Consider the following 25,146-nt stretch of genomic DNA (forward strand, 5'->3'; position numbering starts at 1 on the left):
AGCTTCTCCATCTAGGGGCAGTGAGGCCTGGTCAGTAAAGTAGATGACCTGGTTCTGAGCCTGCCAATGTCTGCTGTGGTGGGTAAACAATTCACTTTTCTATGCTTCCTTTTCCTCATCATTTAAATGGAAATAATGATAATTCTTACTGCACAAAGTCTATGAATAGTATACCTGTATATAAATCTTTCTTTTATAAAGAATTCATAGTCTTTGAAAATCAAATATTTCAAAACACAGGAAATCAAAACATAACAAAAACACTCTTTGCAAAGCCCTGTTGTTTAAGCATATGCATGTGGTCACCTAGCAGCCTGCATAATTTGCCTGGCTAATAGTACTGCCTACCAAATATGATTTGGGGTGAGGGACCCCATTTTCAGACATCATTTTTTGCCTGGAGCCTTTCAGTCTGCAGATGTTTTTACTGCAATTCTGCCTCAGTGGCTCTTGTCTGGATGTAATCAGTGATCTCATTCACACATTCACACTAAGTCTCCAGAGGAGGGATAAACTGTACATCGTGTCCTCATCTGTGTCTTAAATGATGTAATCAAATCATTGGTTGAGTGCAGTCTAAATCCACTGGTTGACTTGTGTGGCATCAGTATCAGTGCTAAATATACTTCATTGCCACTGCTACATTGGCATACCTCTGTGGAAATGTTCTGCAATGTGTTCTGCATTTTGTCAAGGGACATTTGAATTGCACTTATGTCATCTGTCAAGCTTATAGATGCAGCCTCTGTGTTTTATTTTGCTTTCTGTAGATTATAGTTCTTTTACCTGAGCCATCTAATCTCTCTAAATGTTACTGGCAGTAGCGATTTTGACATGCTGGAGTATAGCTCTTAGTTGTCAGTGTCTTGAATAGCTAGTAACTTCAATAGCTAGTGACTTGAGTAACTAGTAACTGACAAGTTGATGAATGGCAAGTCTCTTTTCTAAAAAATCTTTTCAGCGACTGAATGTCAGGATTGATGTCAGTCAACAGGTTTATACAATTTTTGACACAGAACACCACAATATAAACAGCACACCTGCTGCTTAATAATCTAGTCAGTTGAAGACAATTTTTCACACCAAATCACTTGTATTATGTGGAAGACTTAAGCACTGTAAGTTTGAGGTACTATCTTTGCAGAGTTGAGAGATGGGAGATTATTGAGCAGAGAATTGCCAAGAATGTACCAGTGCCCTTGTGCCTTTTTCAAGCTTTTCCTTAAGATCTTAGCTATTTCAAGGTACGGTATTTGATCCTGCTTTGAGACAACTAGTAGATATTAAGGACAAGAAGTGGTCCATCATCATATTGTCTTATGTCCTTCATGATTCAGATAATTATTTATTACCTGGAACTTGCTGTTCTAGAAACACATTTATACTTAGAATCAGATGTATTTTTGTTGCTTCAAATAGCATGTCCAGGAAGGAAGGCAATGGGAAAAGCACACTGGAAAGCATCTCTTTTCTCTTTACTTTCTTTGTTCTCCCAAAGAAATGATCATTTCAGTCTGGTGCAAAGCAAATTCAAAGAAGTATACTGGAAAATAGAATTTAACTACTGTTATAGACTATTAATGAACAAAATATCTGGTAAGTATGTGTTTCAATGAAATGTCAACCTAAAAAGATGCTGAAAGGAAGGGTTAAGGTAAGGTTCAGCATTCTGTTACTCTTCAAACCTTAGGTGGACTTGAAAAGGTGGGCATGGGCTGTGGGCTGCCAGAATGAAGGCAGAAGCAAAGCCTTACATTTATATTGCTTAAGTGGCTCAAGTCTCTGGACATGACTCCTAAAGATGAACCAGAAATCTTGCCAAAATCTGGGAGGTGACTTAATGCAGTATTCTGTCAGTCCTTCCATGCTTTAAAGTAATACTGCAAAATCTGCTCAGCTTTCTAAGCGATTCCTCAAGGTTTCAAAGATCAGTCAGAGGTGGGACGCTACAAAATTGTTCTATGTTCTGTACTTTCCTAAAGCATGCACAATAAAACTCTCAGCTGTATTAATTTTTTCAAGATAGCAGTGCCTTGAAGACCTCTATCCTAGCCTCTTACTCAGCTGTGAGGATCTCGTTGTACTCATACGCAGGGAGGTAATTTGCAGTCCACCCAACTTGACCAATTAATGTTAGTATATAAGATAAATAATGTTTAAATGAAAAAGTGCAAAAATGGCAAGCTATCATCTCTGGAAAAAACAATCAAATAATAGAGAGAAAGGTTCTTGGCAAATAATGCAGTAAATTGCCTACTTTAAAGAAGCACTGAGGGCAAGATACTGAGATTGATACCTACCACTTTTCCCTAAAGGCAAATTAAAGAAAATTCTATTTTTAGCAGCTGCAGAGGAGAACAGTTCTATAGATTTTCAGTGATAAAAGAGACTGTGTATTTATATTCTGAAATGTGCCTTTTTAAGAAGTTATTTCTCCTGCTTGATCATGGCCCAGTGCTACCACTGTTTGTGACATATAAGAGGCCATTTTAACTAAGATGTGAAAGATTATCTGCATTCTTAGTTTTAAAGTATATTTTAAAAGTATCTCTAAAAACATTAAACAGAATTTTGTTGGTTTTGATTTGGTTAGGTTCTGCTGAAGTTTGGTTTCACAAAGACAAAAAGGTACCACTTCTTTCTCCTTAAGGAAAAAGAACGGAAACAAGAGTTGCGTCAAACACTGGGCGAAAAGACTACCAAGAAAAAAAACAGTCATTTTATGAGGTAGGGATTTTCCCATGGATGAGATTAACTTCTGTAGTCTTTCTTACGGCATAGTCCTGGTGGAGAAAGACATGGTATGTCAAGATTTTATCAACAGTGGTTTGAAATAACCTGTAAGAATACCTACGATTTTATCAGTTGTGGTTAATATTGAAAGTCTGTTCTAATGCCAGGAAAACTTGTGTGGCACTGCACAATGTCTTGTCTTTCTGATGCATTATTTCTACAGAAGCAGTGTTTGATGATGCACAGTGACTCAGCTGGATGACCTGAGTTGATAGCGCTCTGTTTTCATCTAAATATGGCAATCTGTGAAAATCTGTTTAAGCCAAAAGTTCCAAATTTATCCCCAGGAAAACAACAGCTTCCTTAGGATATAGAAAAGATTTGTTAGAACTATTTTTTCCTCTTTCTTCTAATCCTTGTTTTCTGTGTGTACAGGTACAGGGAGCATATTGGAAGTGTATCTGGGGAAGGCAAGGAATTGTTCTGTGGTGTATACGAGGGCCAGTTAGCACATTTTCACATCCTAACATAGTTGAAATGTTGTTTAAATCTGTGAAGTTGGTGGTGGTGAAATTGAGTTAAAAGGCCAGGTAGAAGGAAAAATCCAACCTACCTTGAGGCACTTGAATTAGAACTTGCTTGTATCATCAAGAGGTCTAGTCATTACCAGGGGGTTATTCAGGTATTGGAAGTGTATGTGTCTCTTTACAGTAGGTGATTACTGAGAAGCATGCTTATAATTCACATGCCTTATTATGGGTTGATTCTGGGCTTTAGAATTTATTCTCTGCATATTAACACTTCTTATACATGAACTGTCTTATTCAAGCAGGATTTTAATACACTATTTTTTCATTGTTAAAGATAATCCTTTCTTCTCTAGTATAGCTGTGTTACTAAAAATTTACAAATTTACTTCTGCATGCTCTCACTCTCTCATTTTAAGATACCAATTGAGCACTAACAGAAATATGCAGTATGTCCTCCTGGAAAATTGCGGGGGTTTTTTTGTTTGTTTTTTTTTGCTGATCCATAGCGAAAGAATAGGATATAACAAGAGGTAAAATACCAGCTATTTTAGGACTGTGTTTGCTCTTAAGTGGAGTTAATCCATTCCGTGTATGTTTTAGACAATATTCTGCTCTATGCAAAGCATTCTGCAATGCAATTTTTAGTTTGGTGATTTTTTCCAGTATCTAGCAGATTTACAGTATGTTTGACATAAATTGCTTACTTGTGAAAACTTATAATCCAGGAAGCAATCAGTCTTTTCTATCAGGTTTTTTATAACTTAGGAAGAAACTGATTATTTCATAAAAAAAAAATTAAAGCTTGATTTTTTTCATTAAGTAGAAATTGTAAAATGACCACAAATCATTGACACTGGAATTCCATTAGTAGTGAGCAGGACTCTGCAAATGCCTTTTCAAAAACAAGTGTCTGGATGACTTTGCACAGTATTACTGTGCATATTTCAAACTTGCGGCAAGGATATTGTGAGGGTATACAACATGCAATATTATTAATTACTGTTGCAATACATTTTCTCTCTTAGAAGATTATTAGAATACTTTAGAAACCTATTGACGGTGCTTCGAAAAAGTTGTAGTATATCAGTTGTATATACAATTAGATTGAAGTATACAGTTCTTTTCACCTGCCACAGAAATGCAATTGATCTACAGCAATGTGCAACAGCTGTTTAAAATCACCCAGCAAATCTGCTCACACTGTACTAGTTTGGGACAGAAAGGCAGAAGGGCAATATCCCATTGAAACTGAAGGGGAAGGGCTAGGGGATTTTACACCAGTATTTGGCCACAGCACCACAGTGACTCATACACACAAACAGAATTGGAGCACTCTGTGTTACCCAGGCCGTGAGTTTTCTAGACGGAAAAGCTTTTGCTTAATACCACCTTCTGGGTCCTCTCCAAGAATGAGAACAGTTGCTCCCATGTTCAGTCCTTAATGGTCTGTAGCCATGACAGCCAGAGCACCTTGTGATTACCTCAGGCTGAGCACTGTGTTTGAAGGAATAACTTCACTGAAGTTATGTGTTTAACAGTTTTGTAACATGGTGGCATATATTCTTGGCAAAATCTATATTAGAAGAATTAAAGTTGAGGCTAAATATCTATGACTTCAGGCCACAAAACATTACAGAGCTATTTCAGGTACCTCAATAAGCAAGAATTACAAAACGGAGCGATTTTAGAATTGCATGGAACTATTAAGAGATCTTGGCACAATAAAAGATAGATCAGAGTCAGTGAGTGCACAAACAGGTCCTCCTCTTCTCTCACATTGTTCTGTACATGTTCTGAATGCTAGAGATGAAGTTCACCGGTGAAAATACTTCCGAGCCTCTGTTCTCCACTTTTTTCTTTACATTTCTCTTGGCATTCTTTCCTCTGTAGCATCAGTTGTTGTTCTGTTGGCCTTACCCTCTTCTCTTTCATTTTCTTCAGTCCTAAGTGATCATATGCTTAAAGAATCATTTTTCTCATTCAGTAACTCAGAATCCAGCTTATTTCAATTTCATGATCTATCATTTTTGCCTATTTTTCTTTCTTAAATGGATTTTTTTCAGCAAGCTTTGTGTCCACTGCTACTTCTATGTAGGAAGGCCATTTTCAGGAGGTTTTCCACCATTCTTGGTGGCAACAACGTTGTCGTTCACCTTTGCTTAGAATGAAATCCTTGAAACTGCAGCTGCTCTTCAGATAGCCCTCGAGCAGATCAGTCAGAAGGTGGGCACTAGAAGTTCAGTGTCCCTCCTGCTGAAAGAAAATACCAGGTTTGCATCCACCTGAGGAATCTGAACATTCATAAGCCTATGAGTTCTGATGAGATGCATCCCAGATTACTGAGGGAATTGGCTAATGTAGTCACCAAGCCACTCTCCATGATACTTGAAAAGTCATGGCAGTCAGGTGAAGTCCAATTTTTCAAGAAGAGTAGGAAGAACAACCCAGGGAACTACTGATCTGCCATCCTCACCTCTGTGTCAGGGAAGTTCATGGAACAGATCTTCCTGGAAACTATGCTGAGGCATGCAGAACAGAGAGAGCTGATGAGGGACAACCAGCATGACATCATCAATATCTAGTCCTGCCAGACCAATCTAGTGGCCTTCTGTGATGGCACAGCTACATTAGTAGACAAGAGATGAGCCACTGATGTCATATATCTGGACTCATAACATCCTTCTCTCTAAATTAGAAAGACATGGATTTGATGGGTGAACTGTTCGATGGGCAAACTCATTACAAGGTTGTACTCAGAGAGTGGTGGTCAATGGCTCAATGTCTGGATGGAGATCACTGATGAGTGGTGTCCTTCAGTGGTCAGTACTGGGATTGATTCTTTTTAATGTTTTCATCAAGTGATGTCAGCAATGAGATTGAGTGCACCCTCAGCAAGTTTGCTGATGGCACCAAACTGTATGGTGTGGTTGACATGCCATCCAGAGAGACCCAGACATGCTCAAGGAATGAGCTCAGGAAAACTTCATGAGGTTCAACAAAGCTAAGCATGAAGGCTTGCACATGGGGTGTGGTAACCCCCCACTATCAGTACTAGCTGGAGGATGAAAGGATAGAGCACAGCCCTGTTGAAAAGTGCTTGGAGGTACTTGTGGATAGCAAGCTGGACATGAGACAGCAATGTGCCCTTGCAGCCTGGAAAACCAACCATATCCTCAGCTGCATCAAAAGAAATGTGGCCAGCAGGTCGAGAGGGGTGATCCTACCCCTCTACTCTGCACTGGTGAGACCTCACCTGGAGTACTGTGTCCAGATGTGGAATCCTCAGTACAGGAGAGACAGAGACCTGTTGGAGTGTGTCCAGAGAGGGCTGCAAAAATGATCCAAGAGATGGAGTATCTCTCTTATGAGGACAGGCCAAGACAGCTGGGGCTGTTCAGCCTGGAGACAAGAAAGCTCTGAGGAGACTTGGCAGTGGCCTTTCAGTGTCTAAAGGGGGGCTATAAAAAAGAATGGGACAGACTCTTTAGCAGAGTCTGTTGTGGTAAAACAATGGGAAATGGTTTCAAAGTAAAACAGGGGAGATTTAGATTGGATATAAGGAAGAAGTCTTTTATAGTGAGGGTGGTGAGGCACTGGAACAGGTTACACAGAGATGTGGTGGATGGCTTGTCCCTGGACACATACAAGGTCAGGCTGGAAGGGGCTCTGAGCAACTTGATCTAGTTGTAGATGCACTTGTTCATTGTGGGGGAGTTGGACCAGATGACCTTTAAAGGTCCCTTCCAACTCAAATCACTCTATGATTCTAAGAAATAATCAGCCCCTGATGTTTTTGTACAAACATTGACTCTAAAATGTTGCCAGTATTGACTGACTTGTCATGAGGTGGAGAGGGACAGAGGGACAGGCAGTTATGCTCACTTAGTGGTCTGTTTGTACCCTACTTCTGTTATGTCTAAGGAAATTCATTTTTTAGAAAAATCACATAATTGGAGGTAATGTCTTGATATCCTGGAAGTCCATGGAAATAAAATTCATTTCAATAGTTGACAGCTTTAGGGAAAGTCTCTAGAGAAAAATACTTGAGCTGAATGAAAAAAAAGGCTGTTATTTTTAAAGGACAGTATGAAAATGTCACAAAGCCAACACATAGAATTTGAGTAAAGCCTGTATATACGATTTCAGTGAGTTTTAGCTTCACAATGAGTCTAATCAGTCTCTTTTGTTCTGCCAAGGGTCTTAGGAATAAAATTGTTGAATTTCTTCAAAGACCAATTTTATATTCACTTTATCTTGCATACAAATTAATTTACTTTTGAGAGGGAAAAACAAATGCCACAGAGACATATGTTTTATTTTCCTACTCTGAGGAAAAGTTAATTTATCCGCAGTTGGTATTTTTAAATTCCTGAACTGTAAAGAACAAAGCAAACAAAACAAAAAACAACAACAACAACAAATGCCTTTAGGAGGGAGTAAAACACCTACAAACATTAAGCATGCAACACCTTTCTTACTTCTGAGAGGCGCTTATTTAGCCTACTTAAAAAAAATAATCCAACAGTGAGTGTTCCACAGCCTTATTTGGTTAACCTGTTTTAGTGAATCTCTTCCTTTATGCTTTCATAAGAGCTAGACAGCCAAAGTTTCCCTTTCTGTAAAGTAATGCCATTAACCCCATGGGATAGAACTCCCACATGTTCTGCCAGGGGAGCATTGCAAAACTGGACATTTGCTGTCTTAATCATAGAATCACAGAATCATTTGTGTTGGAATGGACCCTTAAAGGTCATGTAGTCCAACTCCCCTGCAATGAACAGGGACATCTGCAGCTAGATCATGTTGCTCAGAGCCTGGCCCAGCCTACATCCCCCAGCTTGTGCTGACAGCAGTGTTTGCCATGACCCAGGTGCAAGACCTTGCCATTGGATTTGTTGAAACTCATGAGGTTTACCTTGGCCCACTACTTGAGACTGTCTAGATCTCTCTGGATTGTATCTTGTCCCTCAGGCATGTCTAATACACATCACAAATTGGTGTCAATCAAGCTATCATTAATAACCATCTTCACATTGCTGTCGTTAATAACCATTTTCAAATGCATTTATGATCATGATAATATCTCCTGAACTTTTTCTTGTTAGCATAGAGATGCCCAGCCCACTCCAGCTGGAAAGTACTATTTTCTAAAGTCCTTATCATTCTTTTCATCTTCTGAGTTCTCCCATTTGTCTGCATCTGTCTGTCATTAGTGCGTACATTACAGGCACAACATTTCAGCCAAAATTTGCCAGCTTGGTTTAAGGAACCATTCCACTCTGATAAGGACAAAGTCAACTCAAGTTAACTTAGGGCTTTAAGAAACAAAACAGCAGCTCTCAAGATGGTTACTTAATTGTATCCATGTTCTGTGGGTTGAATAACATTTCCCATGTACAGAGACCAAAATTAGCAGACAAATGCCCTTCTTCCTCCCTGTGTGGGGGTGGAGAGGAACGTATAAATATGTTGTATCTATGAAAACAGATGTGTTATTTATTTAAATGGTGCAAGCTAAACAAGGAACAGTTAAGGTTAACTTTCTGTCATCTGAAGTTCTTAAAACCACATAAGAGAACAGTGTCTTAGACATAAGGAATTGATTTAAGTTCAACTGTTACTTGCTAAATTTGCCTGACTTAATGGAAAATAGTTTAGTTAGTTGTTCTTTAAGGTGGTAGGTTTAAATAGATATTACATTTTTCATATGTCACTCCTGTTTCTGTTTTCAGTGTGATTCTTTGAAAGTACAACATTTTACCTGTATAAATACTGAAACATTCTACTCAATTCACAAAAAAAAAAATTAAAAATAAAAAATTACCTTTCCTAGAAGAATCCCATCTAGTTGCAAGTTTTAGTCCTAAGTTTTCTTCCTATATTTTAAAGGTGAACTCTATTTTTCGAGTATCTAGGGTGCTTCTAGAAAGGGAACCCTTTTTGAATGTGGCAAACTACCATTTTTTTTCTTGTAAATGGTAAAACAAGAGTTTCTGAAGTTGTTCTCCCACTGACGCAAATCTGACTGGCAAGTATGACATGTGATCTGTAAATGTATGTTGATTTGTGAATTGTGTTCTTGAGACATCCCCTCTGATTTAAAGAAGTTAATGAGAGCTGGATATTTTGGAAAAAATGCTGTTTACTTAAGTTATCATCCATTAAAATTCATGTGCCTCAGGTGAATTATATTGATTGAAGTTGCTTGTACTCCCCTAACCAGCATTCCCTGGCTTTGGCACTTCATTCAGAAATGAGTAGAATTTCTTTTTGTTACTAAATTATGCAGGGCTCTTCTGGTGATGTGAATGTCTCTTTCCATTGCATATCCCTGTCAAACTAAGCTGCAAGAGGGGTGTGCATGTAAAATTTTCTTCTCTGCACAAAAGAGGTGGTTATTTTTCTTTCCTAGGATAGATCAATTCTGTATCTATGCCTGGACATGAACATGACTATTAATAAATATAGAAGTACTTCTTTACTTAAATGCCTGCAAAATACCTTATCTGTGCAAGTCTTGTACATAAGCATCGTAGTACTTCATAGAAATAGACATTCCAAGCTTTATTTCACAGAAGGCAACATGGATAATACAAGCATCTACTTGTATTGCCAGTATCTAGATTCATATATATTTCCTTTTCTTTGTTTAAAAGATAAGCTTGGAAACAGAAACCAATTATCATAATCATAGAATCATAGAATGGCTTCTGTTGGATGGGACCTTAAAAATCATCTAGTTCCAACCTCCATGCCATGGGCAGAGTTGCCAGCCTCTAGATCAGGCTGCCCAAGATCCCATCCATCTGGCCTTGAATGCCTCCAGAGATGGAGCATACTCAACCTCTCTGGGCAACCTGTTCAAACACCTCACCACGCTCTGAGTGAAAAAAATTCTTCCTAACATCTAACCTAAATCTCCCCTCTTTTAGTTTAAAGGCATTCCCCTTCGTCCTATCACTATCAAACTGTGTTAAAAGTTGGTTCCCCTCCTGACTCCCTTCAAGAGGAGGCACTTGAATAGAGGCACTTCAGCTGGGCTTTCAGCTGCATTATCTTCTTGGAGGAGCCCTCCCAAAAACCTCTGGGACAAATCTGAGGTTTTCCCCTGCTGATTCCTAAAACCAATTAGGTTAGTTAGGTTTTTGTCTGAATGTCTGTATAAGAGTGTCAACGGTTTATGGGCATTCGGCCTGGTTCCGTGACGAATGGGGATGGGGGACCCACGGGCCCACACCCCAGGAAAAGGGAAAAGGGAAAAAAGGGTAAGGAGATGGCCCTGAGAGCAAAGAACAGCGGCAACAATCTGAGGAGAAACAAACTAATTTACTAAATAAGATATCGGAATGCAAAATAACACACTATAATACAATATAATTACAATTTAAGCTGATAAATCCAATACAGAGAGAGAGAATGTCCCAAAATCAAGGTAGGCCTTACTCTACTACCAACAATAAGATGGCTGGAGAGCGAGGTGCTGCCAAGACAAGAGATGGTGGAAAAAGGAACGAGGTCTCTCGATCTGCAAGCTTTTATCTTTTCCCTCTGTCCAGAAAATGGTAACAGAGGAGAAAAGTACCCTCGGAAATGTAGTAGTCCTTCTCTTCTGAGGACCAGGTACATTCACTACATGATGTTATGATGTGGAATACCAATAACCGAAAATCATAAAACCATGACAAAGAGGGAATTTTCTGAGAGTTTTCTGAGGGAAGAGAGAAGAAATTAGGATACACCAGACAAGCTTGTTGACCAGTGTAATCTATCAGGTATTCAGCCAGCTTCAAATCTTTCTGAAGAGTTAGACAGCATGGGGACTTTCACCTGGGTCTCCTACTTCCTAGATAAGTGTCCAAATCATCAGACTGTGAAAATCCATCTCTGCAGCTCAATGAACATGTAATTAATTATGCAAACTGTAAAACATGAATAGAAAAGAATACCACGCATAACATGAAGCATTGGTTAGCCATATCTCCTACAGTGCAGATAAGTGCCCTAATGACTGAGCCATTGTCTGCTGCAGGGGGTTGATCTCTCTACATAGAAATTTTATCTGGTGCCTGAAAACTCCTTAGAGTGACCTGGCATTTCCAAATGAAGTAATATGTTGACAGAATATTCCCAATCTTGTGGATTTCTAGGTTACATGAATGCACTTACCCTGAGACCACCCTTCAAAATGAACTAGATTGTATACATTTTAAGATACTATAATTCATTATTGTATTAAGTCCAATCCCAGAAGTCCTTACTCATGCTGTGTTCTCTTTAAGTCATTTCAATTTTTCCTTAGAAATTATAAAACATAATGAAACTACAAACTTCAAAGTAAGACCTACTATATAGTCTGATTATGCTTTTATAGGAAGCACTTTACATTTACTAAGGACTCATTACATTTAGCACAAATTCATGTTTTCTTTCTTTGAATATAGAAAGGGGAACAATAACAAAATGGTGGAACACTTTCAGTTCCTCAGCAAATCTATTGGCTTGTGTACTGAAAGAAGGAGCAAGGAAAAAATACCATTTACTCCAGAGCATACCATCACACGATTAGAGGGCTGAAGCACCTCTCCTATGAGGAAAGGTTGAGGGAATTGGGCTTGTTTAGTTTGGAGAAGAGAAGGCTCCGGGGAGACCTCATTGTGGCCTTCCAATACTTGAAGGGAGCGTATAAACAGGAGGGGGATCGATTGTTTGTGAGGGTGGATAGCGATAGGACAAGGGGGAATGGTTTTAAGCTGAGACAAGGGAGATTTAGGTTAGATATTAGGAGGAAGTTTTTCACACAGAGGGTGGTGACGCACTGGAACAGGTTGCCCAGGGAGGTTGTGGATGCCCCGTCCCTGAAGGCATTCAAGGTCAGATTGGATGTGGCTCGGGCAGCCTGGTCTAGTGGTTGGCAACCCTGCACTTGGCAGGGGGGTTGAGACTTGATGATCTTTGAGGTCCTTTTCAACCCAAGCCATTCTATGATTCTATGATTCTATGATTCTATGATCGTGTGCCTTATCTGTGATCAGGAAATTTGTTTCTTTGCAGTATATTCTGCCTAAAGATTCTAGTGTTTCTTGCAATACTTTGTTGACTACTTCAAATAATGTATCACAATAAAAACATTTTGAAGGGATTTTCCCTGCCTGCTTCTACGTTGTGCTCAGGAGTCATGGTTTCCTAAATAGACATAATCTGTCTCCTTCTGTCTCCTCTTTCTTTCTTCTTTCTCTTTGTTTCCCGCTTTTTTGTCCTCTCTCCTAAACTTTTCTAACTTTTCCCATCAAGTAGTTGGAAATATAAAAGTTGTAAAAAGTTAGAAAACTTGGGCTACTGTATGTGAAACCTTTTACTGTTAGACTGTAGTAATGCATGTTGTGCAAGACATCTTTGAGGAGAGGAAGCATTTAGTAAAATCACAGATGAAATCTTTGGTAAAGAAAATGCATTAGTGACAAAGTATTCAATAAAGGTCACTTATCTCTTAATCAATTCTAATTGCATAATTGAAATCAGAGTTATATTGTCAACGATGTCTTCCCAACTAAGAATATACATGAACCTTGAAAAACGAGTTAAGATTAAAGACGAATTGAATTTCATTCAAGGCACAAAAAAGAGTTGTTCCTGTATAATGATGTAGTGCTACATTGTGTCAATGTGTGTTCCCTTAGAAGATTTTCTTCTGAAGTAATCTCTCAATTAGGCAGTTAGTAATGCCTCTTTGAATGTAATTCATGTAAAATGACATCAGTCTTTTAGAGGCAGGAAAGACAGAAGTTTAAAAACTTGATGTAATAAAGATTGGACCACCAGCATTAGATTTATGGAATGCTTTAGGAACAGTTATGAAATTAACAATGAGTCATCAAGTTAGATTGCAGGTGAAACTAGCACGAACTTGTCTCACTTTCTTCCCTTGTTTTCTTAGACGGAATGTAACATGTCAAGGACCCTCATTTTCCAGCCTAAGTAAGAGAACAATGTATTGAACAGTCGTGTTGTGCTACCTGGAGGTCACAGTCCAGGTAGTTTAGACTCTAGGTTTAGTCTCCTACATGTATTCATTTTTGTGACCTGTTGCCAGAAATAATTTGAAATACACTGAAAAGTAGAAGAGGTCCAGCAGGTCTTCTGATTGAGTGGTATTATTTTCTGTTTTATTTTCTGGACTTATTATTGGAAGTGTTTGAGTCTTTTCAGAGTATATATTGGAGAGAGTGAATCTGGATGTAGATAAAGACTTTGATTGTCCTAGTAGAATAAGGCAAAAAGTTGTCCAAAGAATATAAGGAAGGGAATTGCAAAGTAACTATTAGTCATTCTTCTGAGTATCAAATTGCCTACCCTCTTGGGTGCTGTGAGTATAAGGAATATAATCTCTATATATTTATGGCAGTGGGTCTGCATGGAACACTGCGGGTGTAAATGGACAGATTTCTTGGATAGTTCAAGTATTCAGGGTTTGTGTAAGCTTTGGTGACATTTCCTACAGTTTTGTGTGGAGCCATGCTTAAACATTTTGCATAATAGATATTAATTAGGTCACCTAACTTCTTGGCTAACTAAACTGACCTAGAACAGGAAAAACCATATTGACTTGAAGTCAGACTCTGAATGGATCATTCCTGTTGGAGTACCCCAGATGATGAGATGAAGTTATAAAATGCAGGAAAAGTTGAGAGAAACTGGGGACAACTCAGTGACAGTTTTCAGGTCATGCAGTTTTCACTAAGATAAAAATAAAATAAAATAAAAAATATTTGTGGTTTAAAATTATTGGCTGTGTAGTTCAATACATATGTTCAATAATACTTACAGTATGGCACAGAAAAGAGAGGTAAAATATTTCACCATAGAAAGCTCTGCTTACAATGAATTTGCTGTTTACTCAAGGAGAATAACAAAGCAAAGAGCAGAGGGATAGAGTCAAGAGCCCTTCAATGAGAAACTCAAGTCAGGTTTGCCATGTAATCATGGCCCTGGACTCAAATTGGATATGTCTTATTTAGATACTTAGGAACAAAAACAAAACAAAATAAAATTAAAAAAAAAAAAAAGAAGGAAAGAAAGAGAAAAAAAAACAGCACAAGAAACCACCAACAAAAACAAAAACCCATTGCTAGCTGTAACCAATTAACTGGAGATGGAAATGAATAATGAATATACATGCAATATAATATATTGTTAATAACAGTTGCTACTGAGAGAAGATCATTTTGCAGACTGAATCCCATACAGGCTAAGAAGTATTTGTATGTAGCTGTTGTAACAATATTTAATTTAAAAAAAAAAAAAAAAGATGATTTAGTCACTTACTAATGTCTTTGCATCTAGTGTATTTTGCCTTATGTGAACACATGCTGCCATTCTCAGTGCTGAAATGTAAAAGATGATTTTGCAAATGGATGTGGAATATTGTTGGTCAGGCAACATTAAAATCACCAATAATGCCTATTTGATGAAATGTGGTATGATGTATGGAGTACCTGTACTGGGAAAGGAAATAAGACAGAGAACGTTTGATACGTGGTCACATAAGGTCATGGATTTGCTTGATAAAACGGATTCACATCAAGTTTTAAAGGTTTTTGTTGATGATATTTCTGTATTTCCAGCTATCATTATTTTTGTAATCATAGTCTTACTACTCAAAATTATAAACTGTAAGGCTAAAAAGTGCCTTGAGCTGTGCCACAGCTCTTTGTCTCAGATTCACGTACCCTTTAGGTGCATGCATATTTTCCTTCTCCTTTGTGTGCCTCCAAATTGTTACACATGGCTTTCAGGTGTCAGATAGACTTCTCTCATGAAACATAGGCATTTTGTATCTTTTAATCCTAGCAGCTCCTAGTGTTCCTTTCAATTCCTGGAAACAGATTCTTAACTCTGGTTGTGGCCAGTAAGAGAGAGGGGAATAGTTATCTTTCAGGATAAGAGCCAAAGCTCTGTCAGGTGATGCTGACTATTCCCTCCTGCCCAAAAAGTAGAGAGGAAAATAAAATGAAAATGGAAGTGAAAAGTGGGATCTTGAAAACCAAGAAATACCCTCTGATGGCTTGTAGTGACTGATTTTCCTCTTAGATTCATATGGGTGAAGAACAGAAGTTACGTTCTTTAACTCACACTGGCACTGACAGCTGGAAATGGTCAAGTGGAAAAAGAAGGACAAAAAATGAGGGGGAATTAAGAATGGAAAAGTGCTTAACAGTGGTGTGTACAATGGCCATCATCATGTAGCTTGTCACATTCATTATAAGACTGAATGTGTATTAGTTTATTAAACTAGTCTCAAAACTCATCAAAAGTTTTGTCAGCCCTAATTTTACGTATATGCTCTCCTCAAAGTAACAGGTAAGTAATTCCAAGTCTTCTGTAATTGCAGTCTTTAAAAATGCTGCACACATGATCATTTCCATTGATAAACAGTATATAATAAATAAATACTTTTCCAGAGTAATTTTATGGCATATCTCATGTGTAAACAAAAGCTGTTATTACTGTGGTTATTGTGAAAGAGAGGTTACGAATGCCGTAAACTAGACATCAGCATCCCATGGTATATCTAATGCTAGTTGGTAGATAGGTCTTTTTATATGACAAGCAAAGATGGGAGAAAATGAAGGCATTCAGTGATTCTGATGGCAAAATAGATCATCAGACCACTAAACAGCTGAACTGTCTGACTTCTGAATAATTACAGTAATTCAGTAAGTTTGTGAGTTTTTTGTATTTGCTTTGTCAGGTGAAGATAGATTTGTTTGTCTGATTTGAGAGGAAGGAGTTGAGGATCTGCTCAATAATTTTTTGTTCATGTTCCTGAAAATAACCAGTTCTGGTCTGGGGAGTTTTTTTATTTACCACTACTACCAAAACAACCTGCTTATAAATCTGTTTGGAAGTGCAAAGTATGTAAATAATAAGTACACCATCATTAGAAGAGAAATATCAATACTGTGTGCCTTAATCCAGTGCCATTATTTTATATTTTTTTAATTTGGCTTTACAATTTACTTCTAGTGGACTCATGCATTGTGCTGTTAAAGAGGGAGGAGAGGATAGCAGGAATCCAAACAATATTTGAATGGATAACGGCAGTCTGAGGAAAGATTTTTGAAAGCATTTAGGCTCTTAAATCTGGATTTTCCACTTACTCCAGGTGACAGCTTTACAGAATACTGATCCTGGCTTCCAAAAGTGCAGTCTTGATAAAATATATCTACGTAACTATTATGGCAGTAAAAGCCATAAAACAATTATGCATTTCTTCAAAACATGAAGTTTTTTAGCCTCTTCTGAATATTTAACTCTATAATTCAAATAAGCTGTGTAAATAAATTCACAGCTTCTGTTCCTTCCGCACTGTGGCTTTTCTTTCAGAGACTCTGCTGCAGTGAGGCAGATGCTTAATGATACTAGCTATAGAGTCAAGTTTTTGGGTTTGCTTACAGATCAGCAGCATTTCTTTTGAAATATAATTGCTGTTACACTGCGCTCATTTCTGCAAGAAGGTTTCCTTCCCAGGAAGTGGAAAAGGCTTCAACCTAGTTTCTTCCATTTTCATTCTTTCATTTTCGTTTTTCCAGCAGGAATCGGAATCATAGAATCATAGAACGGCTTAGGTTGGAAGGAACCTTAAAGATCATCTTGTTCTAACTCTGTGCCATGGGCAGGGTTGCCAGCCATTAGATAAGGCTGCCCAGGACCCCACCCAACCTGGGGCATCCACAACTTATCTGGGCAAAGTGTTCTAGCGCCTCACCACACTCTGGATAGAAAACTTCCCCATAACATCTAACCTAAATCTCCCCTCTTTTAGTTTAAAGCCATTCCCCCCCATAGGAATATCACTATCAGACTGTGTGAGAAGTTCATCCTTCAAATCCTGTGTTAGAAATAATGATGAACTGTGCTAGTGTTTGCTAATAATTGTTGTTTCCTTCATTTTCTAACCATAATACAGTTTCTTGTTGAGTTATGGCTTTACGCTATGTTTTTTTTCATTTGTTGTTGTGTTTTTGTTTGTTTGGGGTTTTTCAGTCATTCTTTGTAATAAGTGATTTTATTTGGTTAAATTTCACACTGTGTTGGGGGACACACTGCTCTTTCAGTTTCAGACTAACCTCTTTCTGTTCAAACTAAATATGGTTCTAAATTATTTTTTGCGTGGGGGTATTTTCTGGAATTGCTATACGAATGTAATTATGTGAACATATAAACAAATAGTTTAACGCTTGGTGTGTTTAATCCTAGGTTAAAGGGATAACTTTTAGTTCGGCTTAATTCACTGTCTTGACATAACCCAAATGAAATAAATATAGTTTTAACTAAAATGAGAATATCCAGGCAGTCATTTACAGGAATTTTACTAAAATTGTTTAAAACACCCCTGAAGTATTTGGTGGAAATGAGAACATAGACAAGCCTGCTAGCTTTGCATCTGGCCCCTCTGAACTCAATGGCAAATTATCTACTAACATCAGTAGGAACTGGACTGAGATTTATATTGTATTTACTTAAAGCAGGCATCTCATTATGGTTAAGTTTCTATCATTTAAATTTAACATTGAAGTGTGTGGATTTAAAAATCCATCATAGATGACTGTTTCAAGCTCTCTGATCTTCATGCTTGTATCGGTTTCTCCCACTGAATTTATTAGATATGGTTGTAACAGTAGAGAATATGTGTTTGCAAATATCTGCTCATTATCACCAAGATTTGAGCATTAGATCCCATCCCTATGTTACAAATTAATATCTTTTTCTGCGCTTATATTTATTATGTTTACAGCCATGAACTGCCCTGAAGACTTTGTTTCACATTGAAGAAAGGACTCCATTCATAAGAGAACCACTTGCATCTTCTCCCACTTTCCTTAACAAGAAACAGGAACCTGTTAAATTTAAAGATTGTGAAAGTTACAGATGTGCATACATCCTAAAATGTTTATGAGTAATTATATGACAAGCAGTCATCAAATAGTTTCATTGTAGGCCAGATGATAGTCATCTGCGGTAAGCCACCAAAAAGACAAAAAGGGAAGTGGGTAAGGAGAGCTGTTAGCATTCTTTAAAGCATTTAGCTAAATGAATAGACAAACTGGAAAAAGACAGTTTAATTTTTATCATTATGTTGTCCCACATGTAATGCATATGTACATTCTTTTGATTTATGCTTCTCTTTGTATCTCATGCAGTTGTGCTTTTATAATACAATACCAGTAAATGGAGTTACTAGCTTACATCGGAGGAGAGATGTATATATGTTAGAGATATACATATATGCTAGAGACAGCAACTACTGGATGAAAAGGAAAGGCCAACACAGTTTGCAAGAGCAGATAATGTGGATGCAACTATTCATTTTAGAAGTTACTTCTTCCAGCTTGTTTTTAATAGCTGTTTGGGGGGATCAGAATATTTATTCATTTTTTTTTTCAATTTAAGAGAGTTTCAGTGAATGAATTGTATACATTTTATTTCTTCTGCACAGGTGTCTGGATTACAAAAATTACCCCCAAAACTGGTGCAAGACGGTCCATTTGTTGGCAGCCTAACAGCAGCTGAACAGATACGGAGATTATGTAAACCTTCAACACTGCAGTGTTAAGCAATGAGTTCCATACTTTTGGATGGGTTAAATGAGAGTTGCTACCCACAGATAGGATTTAAGAGGCTTAAAGGAAAACATGTGAACAGGATGGCAAATCTAATATTCCATTATAAATGACTTAAGAGTACAACTTAAGATACAGTTCTGCTTATTTAATTCAGTACTAAATTCTCTTTCAAAGAAGAGAGAGCTCTATCTATTTATCCCTTTGGAAATGACCAAAAGGAAGAAAACATTTTCTCAACTGATATGGATATTATTATTTTCCTTAGGCAAAATTTCTCTGTACTGAGAATGAATGGAAAGAACCATGGCAGAGCCTCTCCACTGATTTGAGTGTCTGGTGATTGTAGAAATCCATACTTATGAGTGCTGCTCTTTACACCCAGAGCGGCAGGGCTCTGATCCCTAACTGTGACAACTAAGAACTGGTAGACAAATAGAAACCGCGCAGCCTGTCACTGATGTTTTTATTTCCTGGGTAAAATTTCTCATCAGGTTATTCCTTGGCTTTACAATTTCCCATTCAGAAATCAATACAGATATGTAGCATTTTACTCTAAACTCAATCACAGAGGTAAACTTTGTACTTCTTGATAGACTTAGAAGTCTGATGTAAGACTCATCTGCTTTGTAGTTCAGTCCTTGTTACAGTGCAGCCCCTGCAATCCTGTAGTCTCTCTTTGTCTCAGGACGACTCCAGCTCAGGAGATGAGATATTCCTTTTTCTGTGAGACTTCTGTGGTTTGTAGTTTTGTAGAAAGGCAATGACTACAAGACTGTTTCTCTATTGTGCATGAGTGCTAATTCTTTCCGAAGTGTGTAAATGGTTGGAAGAATGACTAAGCATGACATCCTGGGAATTTTGTGTTTAATTCATTCCCTTCCCTATCTTCATTTCTTTCTCTCAATGACTTACAGATTCACTTCATTACAAATCAGCAAAGGGTTCAATTTGAAAACTACTCTGGGTTCTTTCAGTACTGCAACCACTAGCCATAAGATTCTCCGACTGGAATTTAGCTGACTGGTTGTGGTTAATGCACACAGCAGAATACAACTCAAGTACTTTCACCATCTTACTGTTTATTGTATAATAACTATTGAAACTCCAGGGTGTTTTTTTCAGTTATAAAATAATCTTAGAAATTCTTCACAATCCAATGTGCTGAATAGTAAGCTACCACTTTTTATATGCTCAGTCACCACATCTGAACAGACATAGGTAGGAACCTCATGTAAAAACAGATAGGAAGCTGCTCTTTACTGCTTTGCTAACCAGGAGCATCTGTAAAGCTTTTCTTAGAGATGGTTGAGTAAGTCCTAACTTCTCATAACTTTTCAATATTAGGTGGCTTTGAATTTTATCAGTTTTTAGGGGTTATGCAGCTGACATCACCAAAGTTCTGGGTTTGTTTCAATGATCTGTCTTGCTTTTCTTCCCTTCATCTCTCTGAAGAGAGTTGATATTTGCTCAGTGCAATGCACTTGTACATCTCCTGTAAGTTCTTAACTTTCTGTACAAGAAAAACAAACTTCACATGAAGTATCCCTTGCATCTCAGTACATACAACTCAGACAAGAACAGGGTAGCAGTCATACCCAAGAAGTCAGTTGTTCTTGAAATTAGGTCTACAGACATATATCTTCCCTTTAATTGCCTTCGGAGTCCCTAAGGAAATACTTAATTTTTCTTTTTCCCACTTCCCCTTGAGACTTCACAGACCCTGTGATTTTCAGTAAAGCTTGGTATAGATGTCTACATAATGACAATTTTCTGAGGTGCCTGTTAGCATTCTGCTGGGCTGCTGACACTGAGCTGATACAGCTGGTTCTCCAACACCAGTTTCCTCTTCTGTGCTGAGGAGCCAGGTACCAACATCCAAATCCATCTGGAAAGCAAGTTAACATCTATCCTGCCAAACTAAATTGGGCCAAGATACAGGTGACTTGAACAACTGGTATTCATCAGATGCCATTAAATTGAAAGTGTGCTCCCTGGCACAATTTTAGTCCCTGCAAACTCTCTCCTAGAAAATGCCTGAGAATATTTATCCTTTCCAGAATTCAGTCTATGGACTGTAAAACCATCTGGCCTGTATGTGGGAGATCATTCGAGTTCAGATCTGAAGGGCAGCCTCATTTTCCTCACTCAGCTGCCCCTCTTGGCACAGTTCTTAGTCTACTTTTCTCTCAGCTACAGAGCCAGTGGAAGCTAGTGGGGGGAAGGGGCTGTTCTTCTCACCACTGGTACATCATACCAGTCTAATTGCTGTCTAAGTTACTGGTCACAAAACTTACACCTAGGAGTTACACCTAAAATTGAGTAAGTATTTTGCATATAGTGCTAGTTATCATCCTTTTAGTAATAAAACAAAAGAGCAATTTGATGCTTCCTTTCTTTTTATTCAGCTCCATTTGCCCAGTAGGAACTAACAGTTTTACCACAGTAGTTTTTTGTTGCTGTTGGCTTTCATTTAAGATCATGGAAGGAATTTGGGCTTCTACTAAAAATAGCTATTATATGCTGCATTTGTCTTCAAGAACCAGCATACGCTGTAGCATTACTTCCGAGTTTAGAATACTGCATCTTTGATAATGGTTTGGTAATTCTCCCAGTAGAGATACTAAACAGCAGTGACACCTATCTCTAATGAGGAGTCTGTAGCACATGTGTTCTCTCCAACAAAATTGAGAGGCTCTGCTATTCTGGGCTTTTCCTTTGATGGACAAGCAAAATGATGAAGACGTCTTACACAGATACCTTTTTTCAGCTCATCTCAGAAAAGGATGGCTGCACATATAGTTAGGTGATATGGGCAATGCTTTCAAAAGGAGGTTGTCATGCTGGAAAATCATTGCAAACTGTCCAGCTAAGGACTAGGATTAGTTACCAAACCTTACATTACTTTTGTACTACATTGATACAGCCTTCTGTTGGGTCAAGTCAGTTCCCCAAGCATGTGTTTAGTCTTGCATCTTTGGAAAAAATGAAGTTTGCAGGAGTGTTTTATTACTGCGCTATCTGTTGTACTGTTGGTATTCTTCTCTTTTAAAGTTTAGAATTTGCTCTTTGCAGAAGGCTTTTAGGTTTTCCTGTATGTTTTCCCTTAGTTTACATTTAATCTAGGTCACATTAGGAAAATAAATTGCTTTTTGCATTTGCATAAACTTTGGAAAAAATGAATGTTTTTGGCTAGGCAGCCCAAGGTTCTGTACAACTGCCTTCACAACTTAGCAGCAATAAAGCTTCAATTTCTATTTTGCAGTGCTACAACTGGATTTAAAAGTTATTAATGCAAATGGCAGCACAACAAATTATAACAGGTGCTTTCCAGATGTTCTAGTCTTTAGCCTTTACTTCCCTTTTCTTACACTGGGAATAGTAAAAACAAACTTGGAAAGTACTGTCCACAGGTTGGATTTGAGGAATCTCCTCAGGTTATATCTGATGACATCGTAGGGCCAATAAAGTTCAGCAGTATAAATTCAAATCAGACAAGCAAATCTCTTCTCTACCTGTGGGGATCTGTATCTTATGTGTGAAATACAGCTTTCTGCAGCCCTCACTGTGTTTCTCACCTCTGGAAACTGGTCTTAAGTTCTTGTCCAAACTGGAATATTTGCTGTCAACAAAAAAAACCCATGGTTTTCCAACCAATGTGTGGAATGGTTATAAAAGCTCCACTAGAAATACAAGTAAATTAAAATTCAGATGATCATTGCCCAATTCTGTTGAGTTGAGAAAAGGCAACAAACTGTGACCCCTTGCTACCAACAGAGTCACTGAAAAGGGAAAATCATATTAATATTTTAGAAGAGAAGTAAAAGAAACTTTTTTTGGTATTAGTGTATACGGTACTTTTCTGTTGTGAACCCACAAGGTGTCTCAAGATGGGTATACTGGGATTTGGCCAGTAATTGGATGGAGGATGCTTCTTTTTTTTTTTTTTGTTATAGAACATTTTACCATTATATTTAACCAAAACAGTAGTACAGTGTAACATGAGCATGGTGATGGGCTCGTTGTATGTGGAACTCCTCGGTATCTCTATGATTCCTTAGTGAGCCATAAAAGCAAGACTATTGCTACTGCACTAATGATCATCTAACTTCCTTCTCCTTTTCATTGTTTTTGTGAAAATAAACCATTCAATGCCGAAGCATAAGTTTTGTTCAATTTAAGAAGTTATGAGCATAAGTTGAGTCAGGAGATGCCAAACTCTCACCTACATGTAATAAGAATGATTTTAAGAAAGAATATAGATGCTTCTGTAGCTCCTTTGGCTACATGAGTATGCTTTGTGTGCATATGCACTAACTTTTGAAAATGAGTGTTTTCAACATTTAGAAGTTTTCATTTTTTGTTAGTAGTTTTCAATAGTCCCTGTAGACATTTGAGTGTAGCAGAATTGTACTGGAGAGTAGAGATGGTAAGTACTTCTTCAGGGGCAGATAAAATTGTTCACATTTTCAAAACCTATCAGACCAGACACTATTAAATTGTTTGTTTGAGCTCTGCTCTATATCCATGAAGATGCTGGAGACAGAACAGACACTATGACTGCTTTCCCATCTGGACTGCATAGGCAACTCTTTCTGTATGTGTGTACAAGTTTTCTGAAGGTTTAAATTGTTGACTAATACTGGTAATAACTGCAGTGCCAATTAAGACAGAAGAATGCTGGAAAAGTGGAAAAACAATGATACCCTGGGATTGTAGAAAGATGAGATCACTCACGGATATGTTGAATGCTAACATTATGTGACTGCCGATGACCCAGGGGCAGAATCACTCACTCAGCTTTCAGTGGCTAAAGGGAAAAGTTTGTGGATATAATCCCTAGAGCTGCAAGGATAATTTGTCCAGGGATAGGTTCATTTTTGTTTGACAGTTTTTTCAGTGCTCAGCTTGAAGAGCAGGAGGATCAAGGCAATTCAATATGTTTCTACTTCCAGTAACTCAGAAAAAAAACCAATAAAACTACAGAAAAAATGAATTAAAAAAAGAACCTCCAAACCACAAATCTGCAGAAAAATCCTGAGATTTGAGAGAAAGATGCAATTCATATATTTTCCTTTTGCATTACAAGATACTTGCCTGTGTTGCATTTCTTCTCTCCTATTCTAGGTATGAAGGGGGGTGGGGGTGAAACGAGGGTCACTAGTAAGGACGCTGTATGTAATGAGCCAGTGCTTCTGGGAGGGGCTTGTGCTAGTAAAATCCCACAGTCTTGTGGGAGGAATGAGGAGGACAACACACCCTTTTGTAGGAAGAACACAAGGGATGATGTGAGGTTGGTGGCTTTGATAACACGTGAGCATGGACAAGATGGTATTGGGGCTTTAGGAAGCTGTGGGGGAGAACTTCAGATTTCTTCTGGAAGTTTGATGGAGGGCCCCTCTAGAAAGGTAGTATGCCGGAAAGCCCAGCTGAAGTGCCTTTACACTAATGCATGCAGCATGGGAAATAAGCAGGAGGAACTGGAAACCGTGATGTGCTTGGAAAATATGATCTGGTTGCTATCACAGAAACGTGGTGGGATGAATCCCATGATTGGAATACTCTGATTGAGGGCTACAGGCTCTTCAGAAGGGATAGACAGGGCAGGAAGGGAGGGTGAGTTGCCCTCTACGTTAGGAAGTGGATAGATTGTGAAGAGCTGTGTCTGAGTAACAGCCATGACCAGGTTGAGAGCTTATGGGTTAAAATCAGCGATCGGTTCAGTAAAGGAGATCTAGTGGTTGGGGTCTGTTACAGGCCACCTGATCAGGGGGAGCCTGTGGACGAGGCCTTCTTGCTCCAGCTGCAGGAGGTGTTGCGTTCGGGGGCTCTTGTCCTGATGGGGGATTTTAGCCACCCGGATATCTGCTGAGATAGCAGAAAGGCGGGCAGCAGTCAGTCCAGCAGATTCCTGGAGTCTGTTGAGGATAACTTCCTTGTCCAGGTATTAGATGGACCGACCCGAGGTGAAGCCTTACTGGACCTGGTGCTCACCAACGTGGAGGAGAGCATTAGAGGGGTTAAGATTGGAGGCAGCCTGGGCTGTAGTGATCATGCCCCGGTGGAGTTTGTGATCTGGAGGAATGCAGGCCTGGCAAAGAGTAAAGTTAGGACCCTGAACTTCAGGAGAGCAAAATTCTGGCTGCTCAAGGAACTGCTGGGTGGGATCCCCTGGGAAACTGTCCTTAAGGGTGTAGGAACAGAGCAGAGCTGGCAGCTCTTTAAGGACACCCTCCTGAGAGTGCAAGAGTTCTCCATTCCCC

At 38.4% G+C, this 25,146-nt stretch overlaps 1 long non-coding RNA gene across 1 annotated transcript; it reads left to right on the forward strand.

The window, feature by feature from the left end:
* Nucleotides 1-24,354, forward strand: LOC110397188. Its single transcript, XR_002437596.1, has 3 exons — nt 1-78; nt 2,594-2,727; nt 18,058-24,354. It is a non-coding gene; the product is annotated as an uncharacterized LOC110397188 (long non-coding RNA).

This window comes from Numida meleagris, chromosome 1, assembly GCF_002078875.1.
Source record: "Numida meleagris isolate 19003 breed g44 Domestic line chromosome 1, NumMel1.0, whole genome shotgun sequence".
Classification (NCBI taxonomy): domain Eukaryota; kingdom Metazoa; phylum Chordata; class Aves; order Galliformes; family Numididae; genus Numida; species Numida meleagris.